Source organism: Pteropus alecto, unplaced genomic scaffold (assembly GCF_000325575.1).
Source record: "Pteropus alecto unplaced genomic scaffold, ASM32557v1 scaffold116, whole genome shotgun sequence".
Lineage (NCBI taxonomy): Eukaryota > Metazoa > Chordata > Mammalia > Chiroptera > Pteropodidae > Pteropus > Pteropus alecto.
The window spans coordinates 213,675-223,753 of NW_006439189.1; the positions used below are offsets into that span (position 1 = coordinate 213,675).

At 36.7% G+C, this 10,079-nt stretch overlaps 1 protein-coding gene and 1 pseudogene across 3 annotated transcripts in view; one reads left to right on the top strand and one right to left on the bottom strand.

Annotated features, from left to right (window-relative positions):
• Window positions 1-613: 613 nt before the first annotated feature.
• The window catches only part of XIAP (X-linked inhibitor of apoptosis), a 37,014-nt gene continuing 27,548 nt past the window's right edge, over window positions 614-10,079 (top strand). Inside the window, exons 1-3 of one of the 3 annotated variants that reach the window (XM_015592705.2) lie at window positions 746-760; window positions 1,000-1,125; window positions 8,845-8,913. The gene's annotated coding sequence lies outside the window, so the exon portion shown is untranslated. Of the gene's footprint in view, window positions 761-999; window positions 1,126-8,844; window positions 8,914-10,079 lie in introns of all 3 variants that reach the window. The other 2 variants (XM_006916163.3, XM_006916162.3) reach the window with 2 other exon arrangements.
• On the bottom strand, window positions 9,242-9,360 carry LOC112483242 (annotated as a pseudogene).

A 10,079-nucleotide genomic window follows, 5' to 3' on the forward strand; every position in this document is an offset into this window, starting at 1 on the left:
AAAATTTATCTCACTACACTAGCCTGTAAGGAAGCCCGTTTCTGAAACAAAATTCATTTTGGTCTGACAAGCCTAAAGCATATTTGAAATAAACCCAGGATATAATCTGCATTTTTTGAATAGATTTCCTTTGTTTCCCTTGTTTCTGTGTCTCCTCTTCCCTATTCATTTTCCCTTCACCTCCCAATCCCCTTCCTGCCTCCACTGTCTTCCTTTTTTCTTTCATCCTTCCCTCCTTGGACACAGATCATGTTGTAATCTCAGTTCTCTCGTTTATTAGCTGCGTGTTATTGGGATAGTAATCCTCTTTAGGCCTCAATTTCCTCTGTAAAATGGATTTAATAAGAGAGTGCCTACCTTATAGAGTTGTCAAAATTACAACAAAGAACACGTTATATGGCTCCCACAGTGCCTGGTCTATTGTTAAGAATTCAACACGTTCGCTCTATTCTCTACCTTTTTATTCTTCAACCTCTGTTTTGCTATTCCTCAAACCCGGAAGCCAGCAGGTAAAGCTTGTGGCGGGAGGGGGAAACGCCTCGAGGCTAAACGAGGAAACGCTTGAGCTTGGGGCGGGGACTGCACGGTGCCCACGACGCATGCGTGCCCGCCCCTTCAGCTTCTGGTTTCCAGTTGGAGGGGGTGGGAGTGGGAGGGAGAGGTCTTCGTTTGTCCTGGCTGCTCCCTTCCCGCCTGGGGAAGTGGCGGGACCTTGGCGGCGCCTCAGGCGTGCCCAGTGAGGGACGGCCGGGCCCGAGGGGTAAGTTCGAAAATGGCGGAGGGGGAAGAAGGAGGGGCTTTGCCGGTCGCGAGGCTAGACTCCTGGCGGGGGTGGCGGGAAGATTACGGAGTGCCCAGTGGCGCGGCAGGGGCTGTGATACTGACGGACAGCGTCCGGTGTCTCTTGGAAGCCCTTCGAGGCCCTCGGGATACCTTCGGGGGATGGGCGTGCTGGTGGGTGCGAGTGAGGGAGAGGAAGGGACTTCCGTTTCCTTTTAGGCCAGGCCTGGCCGCGAAGCGGCGTTGGTATTGCCAGACTGGGGCTTGGGCCTCCCCTCCTCCAGGACCCTCCCCTCGGGATCGCGCACGCCGCCGCGGGCGATCCGGGCCGGCTCTCCTGGCAAGGTGGGTACTTCTCGCGTGGGGTTTCTTCTCCCTTTCCTTCCTCTTTTCTCCCCTCCTTCCCCTCGGGCCCCGCGTTTTGGGGAAAGGCGGGAAGGCCGCCCCTGCCCAGCGTGGGTGGCACACCGGGGCTCCTGGCCCGTACTTCCAGGACTGCCTAAGGAAGGCGTGGGCGGGTGGGTGCCAGCCTGAACTCCATGACCGGTGAGGTAAATCGAGTCACAGAACTTTTTGTTAATGGTCAAAAGGACTGCCCCCCAACCCCTCGTCTGATGCCTGTGAGATGTATAGATCTGTGTGAAGCGTGTGTGGTGAAAGAGCCAAAGAGCTTCCGGAAGAGGAAATTAGTATTTCTTTCTGACCTTTGCTGCCCTAGTCAGCGCGCCAGCATATTATGTATAAAACAAAATTCAATCTAACTTTCAGTTTCATTATTTTAACTCTGTAATACACTTAATTATTTCCTTTTCGGTGAGGGGGAGAGTGGTTATTGCTGGAACTAAGCTACGGCCCTCTAAAAGAAGTCAATCAAAGCTTTGTAAAAACCTACTCTATTTCAATAATCTAGTTTGCTTTCAAACTTATGTCTCTGGTTTTGTCAAGTATACCTTGATAGTTAATGACGCATAGAAATTTACTCTGGTAAGACTGGAGGTTGCTATAGTGTTTCTTCTCTTTTTTTACTTAACATTCATTACAACCAATTCAAGAGAAACTGTTACTGACGGCCATCTTAGAATCATACTGTTTTTGAGTTGGAAGGGATCTTAGTTCAGACCTGTAATTTTACAAAAGCAGAAACTAAGGCACAGTAAGATTTCATGGCTCGTTTGAGGCTCCTCGACTGCTTAAATTAAAACCCAGGTTGTCTGGCTCCTTGCTCGCCGTTCTTTCTGCACAGGTGCTCCACATAATCTCCAAGCAAGAAAATTTAATCAATACAACGCACATTCCTGAGGCGTATACCACTTTGTGCGATACAGCTCTGTTACTGCTTTCAATGTATTTAACATGCTGATGAAGTTAGTTCTTGACACATTTTCCCCCATCATTCAAGAAGTGGCAACAGTTTAGGTTAAAAAGATACGTACACATACAGGCACATATGTATACTTGAATATGCTCAGGTAACTTCCTGAAGGATGCATAAGACAAAATCTTAACAATGGTTATTTATGGAGGATGTAGAGGGGTGGGAGGCTTTTTACTTTGCACTTCACATGTAGCCTGATGTACTGTTTGAATTTCTTCCATAAACAAGTATTGATTTTATAATTAAAAACAAGTTTTAAAGTTCACACGTATATATATGTCAATATAAGTAAGTGTGTATCAATGATGTGTATATCTATTTATATACATATATATATATTTATGTATCAGTGGTTTGTATTGTAAAATCCAGTGTGGTTCCTGTCAGCCCAGCTAGCAAGGCAGGCCTGATTATTGCATGGTCACCTTTCTTCCTTGGTTTTATCCTATTCCTAATATAGTAAAAAATTAAATATGTTACTAGTCTTTAAATATTTTTATAAAATGTGCTAAGCTTTTGATTATTGAATAATGTAGCAAAATATATTCAGGATGTCAATTTTGACACAAAAAATCTGAATGTAGAATTTTGGGATAAGAATCATTTAAAAAATATTAAGACTGGAAAGGTCCCTAGTGGTTAGTATTTCAGCTCTTGTTTTTATAAATAGATTAATTAAGACTCAAGAAAAGTGAATTGCCCAAGGTTATGTATCTGGTTATTAGCAGAGCTTGGACTAGGATGTAGGTCGTAGTCCAGTGTTCTTATATTATACCTGTTATTTTATTGCTTTCTAGTGCTTTTGATGACTCCAACTAGGCAGACAAAGTAGTGACTAAAGGGTAGTCAGGCCGATTTCAGTAGATAAGAATTATTGTAATTAGTGTACCATTAATTTGTATAGTACTTGAAATATTTTAGTTATATAAACATTCCCCTTACATTTGTTGTAAACATTAATTTGTTTAGTGACTCCTTCGTATATATTATAAATGCTTAGAGACCCCAAACATAAAATATATTTCACTTTTTTTGTTTGGTCTCATATTTAAGTCTGGTAGCTAGTGCTACCAGGAAAAAAAAAGCTATGTTTTGTTTGTTAAACACATTTATTGAGCACCTACTATATGCCAGGCATTGTACTACTAAGTGATAGGGTTCCAAAGATGAATATGGCAACATAGTGCCCTTGTTCTTTTGAAGCTGGAAGATTATCTTGTGCTGTCAATTCTCAAGATTAATCTCTGGTCGAATCTGGTAATAGTATTATACAATGTAATCTGTAGTACTATTTAAGGTCATTGTGTGAGTACATCCGAGGACACAAAAACAGTGATAAAATAAATAAGTTGAACCGTACAAATGTCAAAAATTTTTTTTTATTGTAGCAGTCATGTGATACAGTGGAAAGAGCCCTGGATTGGATGCCTGGCTTCTTGTCTTGCTTCGTTTCCAATTAGCTGTAGAATTGTGAGCAAGTCAGTAAACCTCAGTGCCTCCATATTTTTTTCATAATTTTTTTTATATATTCCATTTATTTCAAAACAAAATGTTTTTGGAATACTATATATTAAATATGCTTATTATAGAAAATTTGAATTTCAGAATAGTATTTAGAGAATAAGTATTCTTAATTAAGCAGGCCCACATTCTTTTATATTTACTTACCTTTTTTCACTTAGTATCATATTGTATATAGATTGTTTTAATCCTTTTTCTCTCATTCGACATTCTGTATTGAACATTTTATATGTCATGAAGTCTTTCAAAATATAGTTTTTATTTATTAGGCAAGTTCTATGCACCGTTTCCTTCATCTGTAGAGTAACAGGTTCGAGCTAGTTGACTCAAAGATTTGAAACCCATTATAATAGTTTTTTTAAAAAACTGATTATCTTAGATTTTATCAAGGAAAAAAGTCCCACATAACAGTCCCAAATCTGTTTGGAATAAATATCTCAAAGGGACAAGAAATTAAGAATAAGGTAGAGATTCAGTCCTTAGTAATTTATGGTTTATACTTCCATTTACTTTAAAATTTCACATGCTAAATACTTAAATTTTAATTTGTTGGAGGTGCAGGTGATACGTGTGTCAATACTGCGTTAAAAGCTGACCAAGTTCAATTGTGTAGGGTGGGTATATAATGGATTGAAGAGGGAGAAACTAGGCTTCTGAACTTGGGATTCTGTGATTATTAGAGCATAGAGGAGAAAAACCTTGTGGAAGCACAAAAGAGTTCAATAACTTGCCCAAGGTCCAAATAGTTATTAAATTGCAGAGGTAGGGTTTGAATCCAGATTTCTCTGATTCTAGTTCTCATGCTTTTCTTCCATTGCATGCTGTATTTCAAAAGATGACGATCTCTCAAACATATTTCTTGATGGTATTGCTTTGATCAAAATTAACCAACTTGGTATCAGTAAATTGAGGAGCTAAGGTGAGAAACGTTGAGATAGCACTTAGGAAAATAGTTTTCAGCCTGAGGCAACCCAGCCAACACCCCCTTGAGCACCTTATACTTTGAGCTGCTTTTAACATCAGTGTTTTGACAGTGGCTGGCATGTAATAAGTAGGTAAAAAATTGTTGATTGAATGCTCCTGCTTGTTACAAAGAAATGTGTTAGATGAAAAAGGAAAAATTTAAACTTCCAAGACCTTCCAGATAATTCAAAAGAAAGGCCTTTCTGTGTTCTAAGAAATTAAGGATAGCAGTTGTTGATTAGTGTATTTACCACAAGAATTTGAGGCCAAACGTAAGAGTTACATGTTTTATCTTCTCTGTGTATAGTTAATAGTAGATTATCCTTTGTGTGATAAAAGCATATTTTTATCCATTTTGTAGGACTTGGCATGGACTTTTACTATTTCTAATTATTGTATAGTTGTAGCTCTGCTATTTGATTTTGGTATGATTGGTACCCAATCTTTTATTAAGAATACATGTGATACACTTATGATATACTTTTATAATGTAGTTTCAGGGATCTGGGTCGTGTTTAAAAGTGGGATTTACCTGTGTGGGGAAGGAAAATTTATTTCCTTCTAAGTTCTTCTGGCTGGTCTAATTGACATGAGACAGATTAACAGGAGAAAATAACCAGATTTATTATGTATCTATATATGGAGACTCTGAATATAGGACTCCACGAGATAATCCGGCAGTTGAGGCTGATATTCCTTTCTGGACTAAGAAGAGGGAGGCAGGGGTCTGGGACTTCAGAGGGAAAGTAGGCGATTCACAGGTAGATGAGAAATAGCAAACATGTGGTAAACAAATTCTTGCTGTGGCACCCAAAAACAATAGGCAGTCTAACAGACTGCAGGTTCCTCTCTGCCACACTTGGATCATATTGTGCCAAGATGATAGCTCCTTTAAGCAGTATTTTCTATCTGAATTCCTTTAGACAGATAAGGGGGAGGAGGGTCAGAGGTTCTCTCTGAGTTTTTTGTTTCTTAAAATAAGTAATACTTCAAAAAGGGATGTTTTGGAGTGGCAAACTCTGTTTCCCATCACCTGTATAGACTAGGAATAGCTTGAATGCAGATGGTCCAGACAGAAGTTAAACTGAGTGAGTTAAGGCTGATTTCTTAAACTGGGCAAAGCTGGTGCCACTGTGCATTCCTTGCTATATCTGTATAAATACTTATTTATGGTTTGAACTTTCATACTTATTACTGTAATAATTTTTTAACTTCAAAACACAGGCCTCTCAACATATATTGCTATGTGATTTACCTTTCTATCGCTCCAGCTAATTTTTCAACCCTTGAAAAGGCAAGGAGCCTAACATTTTTTGCTACCTCACTGGGCTACCCTTTCTGCCAATAATCCTTCATTTCCTTAGACCTATATTGGTCATAATCACTGGGTTTAATTTTTGACTGTCATTTACTGGCCACGTGATCTTTGATGAGTAGCAACCAGTCGGAAAACAAGTTACCCTATGTTTCAAATGGGGGTTATGATTAATAAAGGTAGGTTAAATTAGATACCACATATGCAGACATTCTAAATTGTAAAGTACATTACATATTTTAGTTATTAGAGGTAACATGGTTAAAAAAGGGTGGGCTGTGGAATCACAGAAGCTCATGCTTAAATTTTGACCTTGTGTTAAAACAAATGGGATTAGAATTTTTTAGTTTCAATTCAGGATGTTTTAGTAGATTAGAAAAAATATTTACATGTGGCTAAAATGATGGGATGGAGGGAAATGAAATTCATTTGTAGATAGCATTTAGAACATGTGGGCACTCATTGGCTTGTAGCCACTTATGGCAGTTCCTTTGTCATTTTTTTTTTTCATAAATCATCTCAAAGATTTCAGTAATGATACTTTATTTTATTTTGCTTTTTAGTTTATTTTTTTAATTGAAGAAATGATTTAATTTTTTCCATTTTTTTTCTTCCCCCATCTACCTCCCCCCTCTCCCCTCTCCTCTGGTAACCACTAGTCCATTGTTCATATCTATGAGTCTCTGTGTCTTTTTTTTTTTTAATTAAAACTAGACAGAAGGCAGACCTACTAAATGTATATAGACAGCAGAGTGAAATAAGTATTTTTACTGAGGTAAAATAAGATAGGAATAAGTATTTTTACTGAGGAAAAAGAAAAAATGTTGGCTTTTATCAAGAACTTGTTTCAATACTTGTTTGAGATCCCAAATGATCATGGAAGAGAATATTTAATTCTGAGAAATATCTAGGGTAGGTATTACCCATTTACCAAGTCATCCATTAAAAGAACCTTAGCATGACACTTGTGGAACCATCTGGTTTTTAAGTACTGCATCCTAATCATTCTGTCAGCATAAGTTATCTGGACAAGTATCAAGTAGAGTAAGTTCCAGTTCTGTGCTACTAATCAGCTCTATGGCCTTAGTCAAATCATTTAACTTCCTTACGCTTTAGTTTCCTTATAAAGTGATTTCTGTTATCCTGTTCAGCACATAGTGTTATGGTGAACAAGTTTTGGTCGGGATGTCTAATGATTTTACTTTTCAGTGTACTTGATTTGAGCAGCCCTTTTGTAAAAATTATTTTAGGGAAATTTTTGGCCAAAGATCAGAGAAGGCTCTTTTCTTCTTACCAGGTGCCAAATTAATTATTTTTACAAGACAGTGAGTGAACAGTTCAGAACTACAGCAATAGACATTACTCAGAAACATTTTTCAGCAAAGTTCATTTATTTTCAACTCAAATTAACAGTCTCAATCAGATATTACCTATGTTTCTCAGCTCTCTCAACTAGTGATACACTGCCACCCGAGCAGTGGGCCAAAAGACATTTGTTCATGGCCAACCACCATGGACATGACCTGATTACAGCTTTTGTCTCTGGGAGTTGGCCTGCATCCATCTTTTTTTTTTAACTTGATGATTGACAGTGTTGATATCAATTTACAGTTTCTCCTTTCTCATCAGTGTGGCTCAGAGGCAGTTATCTAAAAGTAATATTACAAAGCAGCAAACTGGCAAAAATTCTCAGAATAGGCAAAAAGTTAAGGACCAAGAACATATCCTTTTCTCTCTTTGTTGTAAGTTATAAAATTATCTTCTGTGAATAAAAAGCCAAAACTTTGCAATACCATGCACTGCTATTGATAGTTTACTGGGACAATGTATTCATAGACGATGGAAGCATTGTCACATGGAAAATAGCCAAATAACATCCTCAGTCTTCTGGGCAGGATTATATAAGGGACCTGACTAATCAAGAGCTCAACTGCTTTTTTATTAGAATCTAATATATTTGGTGGATAAAATTTAGAAAATTAAAAGCAATAAGAAAATAAAAAATTTTATAATCTCATATCATTTGTAACCAGCTTTTTTCCACTTAATGCAGCATCATGAACATATGTCCGTGGCCTTGAGTATTCTTCTGAAACTTGAGTTTTTAATGATTGCCTAGTATCTACATTACCAAAGTGTTGTCTTTTTGTTGGATATTGAATTTTTTTTTGTTTTTATAAATAGCACTTATTTATATATACACTTTAACATCCTTGTATATACACTTTTAAAAAACTTCCATGATCATTTCCTTAGAGTTAATGCTTAGATTTAGAATGGCTTACTCAAAAGATAATCAATATTTTAAGACTTTTAGAACATATTGCCAGATTAATCTCTAGAAAATGTGTACCAATTTTTAGTTTCACCAAGAGTGCCTGTTGTCCCATACATTTCCCACCACTGAATTTTTATTGTTGGTCGTAATGGCGATCTCTGCCAAACGGGACAAAGTTGGTATCTTTTAAAATGTTTATTTCTTTGATTACAAATAAGGTTTAACATCTTTGTGAATGTTTCTTGGCCATTAGTATTTACCATTTATAAATCTGCCTATTTTCTTTTGAGGTATTCATCTTTTTCTTATAGATTTATAAGTACTTTCAAACTTTTTCTTGATAGATTAAAAAGAAGTGGTAATAGGACATACTCCTCTTTGAGACCATTTAATATTGGTGTTAAAAGCAAATAATGACAGATTAAGGACATTCACTCCGTTTTTGGTAATAGTAAAAAAAAATTTATAATTTTTATGCAATAGTATACAAAAGTATAATAGTAAAAAATTGCTAACTTTCTAAATGCCCAGCAATGAAGGTGCATACCTATAAGTAGAATATGTTAATATTTGTGTTTTTAAAAATGCTTATACATTCTTTTATATTCATAGACCATCTGGAGGAATACACAGAAAACTGGTAAGAGTGATTGCTTCTAGGAATGTAACCAGAGGTTTAAGGTATGAGGGTGGAATGTATGCAACATTTGTACCTCTTGAATTGTTTGATCATGTGGTATTGTCTCTTTTAAAATATATATATCTAAAATTAATGTTCAGCAATATGAATTTGGTGAGGTTATGATAACATACATACAGTCAGGTACTAGTCATCCATTTAAGATGTTTCTAATACAGATAAAAATTGATGTGGTAAGATGCTTATTATATGTTATTAAACGGAAAAAAAAGTTATAAAATACCATGTATAACAAATTCCCTTGGAACTACTTATAATGGACATGTGCACATGCACACAGAAAAGGTTCTTTTTTTTTTTTTTTTTTAAAACCTACAGCTCCTGGTCTTCCTAGGTGGTCTCCTATCCAAGTACTAACCAGGCCCAACCCTGCTTAGCTTCCAAGATCAGACAGGATCAGGCGTGTTCAGGGTAGCATGGCCATAGACCAGAAAAGGTTCTTAAAGGGTAAATATACTAAAGTGTTCACAGCCTGAGTAGGAGGATTTTTTTAACCCCTCTCTTTTAAAAAGGAAAACAGTTGTTTATATTAAGGATTGAGTTAACATTCTTGAGATTTTCTGCGTGCTCAGATTTTAACAGATTTTGATATGAGCTCTGAATAAGCATAAATAGTATTAATCTATGTCACAGATCTATAATTTGGACTGCAAATGGTTTGTTTTGAATCAAAGACTACCGATTAATGAGCACTGTAAATTGTCTTAAGTTCCGAAGTTTTCAGTGAAATGGAAGAGGGAATAATAGTGATCTTGAGCCTTCTTATTATCTTGAGTGAATTCTTGAGCCCCAAACCTGTGTATTCTTCATGCAAAACATTCTTTAGTGCTAACAGAGTCCCATAATTTTTTGAAGAATAGATAAGGGAATGCCTTACTGTGTGTTTATTCTCAGGGAACTGTCTCTATAGAGTTAATTATTATGAAGAATTTGTCAAAGATTGGAGGTCTATGCTCAAATTGAAGTATTACTATGACTTTCTAAATTAAGTGTACAACATGTAATTGATAATCCCTTTGTTGATTCTCAGTATGCCCTTTCAGGTGTTTACAGAAGTAGGCTTCATGATCAAGCATGTATTGTATTCAGCAGTGTTAATAAGTTTGTTACTGATTAAACTTATGGGATAAGTGCTCATTAATACCAT